We start from the raw sequence: 3,487 nt of genomic DNA on the forward strand, positions 1-3,487 counted from the left end.
ATTACAATACATGTAGCGAAGGAAAACACGGTTGTAGCTTCAAAGAGTATCAGCCGTAGACTTTTTAGGCTGAGAATTAAGCGTCAGAGCGATAGGCGAAAGGTGATCGTACTCCCTAAGCAATTTTTTTTTTGTTCTTTTTCTTTTCTTTTTTTTTTTGCGATAGGCGAAAGGTGATCGTATTCCCTAGGCTTTTTTTTCTTCCTTTTTCTTTTCTTTTTATTTCTTAATTTTCGTCTTTTCATCCTTATTCTGCTTTTTCTCTTGATTTTCTCTTCTATATTGTTATTATGCGTGTGATTATGGGTATGTGTGCGTGTTCCATTTTTGTGTCCGTATATATATATATATATATATATATATATATATATATATATATATATATATATATATATATATATATATATATATATATATATATATATATATATAAAGTTACATGTTATAAAGTTACATTTATCTATCCTTAAGAAATAAAGCCGCATTCACCAGCTCCTGCAAGAGCGTTCGGCCGGGTTGTGGTCAGCCAAGGAAGCCGGAAAAGTCGTTGGGTAATGCCTTAAGTGGATCAATGAGCATTAAGGTCCGCTGTTTACACGGGCCCTGTGTTGTTTCCCACGCTCTGAATCTTTAATGGATGTCCGAGGATTCAGGAGGAGAGGAAGGAGAGGGAGGGGGGGAGGGGGAAGGAGGGGGAGAGTGGAGGGGGGGTGTATGTAGAGGGAGAAGGGAAGGGAGGGGAGAGAAAACGGGGGAGTGTAAGGAAGGAATTTAGAGAGGGCATGGCTGGGAAATGGGGAGGGGGGGGACGGAGAGGAGGGTGTAGGGAAGCAGAGAAGGGGATGTGGGGGTACTTAGCGGGAAGGTGGGGGAGAAAAGAGAGATGGGGAAGAGGATTTGTTGGAGCGGGGTGGATAGGGTAGAGGGAGGGAGTCGGTAAGTAGTGTGGGAAGGTGATGGGTTGAGGGAAGAGGTTGGGGGGTGGATAGGAGAGGAGTAGGGGAGTGGAGGTCAGAAAAGTGGGGAGACTGTCGAGGGGGGGTGGATGAGTGGGGAATGAGCTAGATGGGGAGAGATGCTGAGGGGGAGAAGAGAAGGGGGACAGGAGAGGAACAAGAAATATGCTAGGATCGCTTTTTTTTTTTGGGGGGGGGGGGGTGACGGGTTATTATGTTCTTTGTTCGTTTGTTTGTTTGTTGCTACCCACCCCATGTTTAATGAACTATTACCTTTGCTTGTTTAGATTTATCGCTTATCTTATCAGTAATATATATTACCACTTTTATTGCCGTTGTAACATTATGATTGCATCTGTTATAATTAACGTTAATATTCCTATCATCACTATATCATTTTCTTATCAACCTTATCGGTAGTTTTCTAACTCCTCCAGTTAAAAAACATTAATAAACAAAAACAAGCCAATATCTATACAACAATTAAGTCAAAATAGCAAACAAACTGCCACAAAATATCTCGAACAACATTCACAAACAGATCAGACTTTAAAGAAATGTTTTTTTTTTTATTATGATACATAACTGACTTTCAGTTCGCTTATCTAGGACACGATTTTTTACCGGCACTCGCTTATTTGCGTTGAAAACAGCCCCTTATTTTGAGAAATGAATAAGAAAAAAAAACTACATTTATCTTTGAGTAAACAGGGTGATCGCTCGAGTACGCGGCCACTGAGACAGAAATCTCTTGTTTTTGTGGTTTGTTTACATAATTACTGCCCTCCTCCTCCTCCTCCCCCCCCCTTCTCCCTCTCTTTCTCCCTTAACCCTCTCCTCCATACTCCTCTTTCCCCCACCCCCCATCTCTCTCTCTCTCTCTCTCTATCTATCTATCTATCTATCTATCTCTTCTTTTCTCTTCCCTTCTCTCTCTTTTTCTCTCTATTCTCTCTATATATCTACCTATTTATCTTACTCTCTCTTCTCTTTTCTTCTTTCTTATCTCTCTCTCTCTCTCTCTCCCCATCCGTATTTGGGTAAGTATGGGAAGGGTGGGCTATGTTCTCACGTCACCCTATCCCTCCCTCCCGTCCCTCCCGTCCCTCTCCACGCCCACACGCCCTTTCTATCCTCCCTCAGTCCATTACTACCTTCCCTCTATCCTTAACCCTCACCCTCCCCACCCCCTCCCTATCCCTCCCTCCCTCCCTCCCTACCCCCTCTTCCCAACCCTCCCCTTCCCCCACACCCCGCCCCCTAATCCCTCCTACCCCTCCCTCCCCCTCCCCCTCCCCCACCCGGCCCCCTAATCCGTCTTCCTCTTTCCGCGTCCTCTTGACCCTTCTTGATGGATGGCCGCTATAAAGGGGTTGGTTCCTTGCTTTCTCCCATGCACTCTGAATTATTATCCTTTTTTCTTTTCTTTTCTTTTTTTTTTTTGCATCTACATTCATTAATTTGTTTATTTATTTGTTTACTTGTTTTGTTTTATTTTTGTCTCTCTATCTTTCGTCTTTTCCATTTTTTTTCTCCCTCTATTAGTTATTTTATTCCTCTCTTTCTTTCTTTCCCATTTCCGTTGTTTCATTTTTTTTCTCTTCTTCTTCTTTCATTTATTTAAATTTTCTCTATCTTCCTTTTTTTTCCTCCTATTTTCTTTCTTTACTTTATTAGTAATATAAAAATAGATGAGTTTGAAAGAGAGGGTGGAAAAGAGAGAGAGGGAGAGAGAGAGAGAGAGAGAGAGACAGAGACAGAGAGAGAGAGAGAGAGATAGAGAGAGCGAGAGAGGCAGAGAGAGAGAGAGAAGGAAAAAGAGGAGTAAGAGAGGACAGACAGACAGACAAAAAGCTAAAACTGACAGATAATAAAGACAAGAGCAAAAAGAGAAACAAAACAGACAAAGACAAAGACAGACATTCACGCAAAGCTTTTATCTCTACCCCCCCCCCCCCTCCTTCCTTCCCCTCCCCCGTCTCATTTTTCCTCAGCTGCATAAACTTTTCCCCTCACTCTTGGCCTCCCCATACCCCTTGCCCCATGCCCCTTCCCCCTCCCCCACTACCCCCTTGTACCGATTCCCCAAATCTCCCTACCCTCTCTTCCTATTCCCTTTCCCCTTTTCCTCTTTCCCCACTCTCCCCCCTCTTTCTCCCCCTTCAACCCTCTCCAACCCATTCCCTTTCTTCCCCCATTTCCACGTACCCATTGTCCCTTCCCCACTACCCTCTTTCATCTTCCCCCCTTCTCCCTTACCCCCCACTCCCCCTCCCTCCATACTTCCTTCCCTCTCCCCCTCCCTTTCTCCCCTCATTCCCCCTGCCCTCTTCCCCCTTCCCATTCCCACTCCCCCTCTCCCCCTCCCTTTCTTTCCTCATTCTCCCCCCTTCCCTCCCCATTCTCCCCTCTCCCCCCCCTTCCCACTCCCCCATTCTCCCCACTTCCCCCTCTCACCCCCTCCCTTTCTCCCTCATTCCCCCCCCCTTCTTTACTCCCCCATTGTAATGTATGTAGTGGGGGGGGGAGGG

Source organism: Penaeus vannamei, chromosome 43 (assembly GCF_042767895.1).
Source record: "Penaeus vannamei isolate JL-2024 chromosome 43, ASM4276789v1, whole genome shotgun sequence".
Lineage (NCBI taxonomy): Eukaryota > Metazoa > Arthropoda > Malacostraca > Decapoda > Penaeidae > Penaeus > Penaeus vannamei.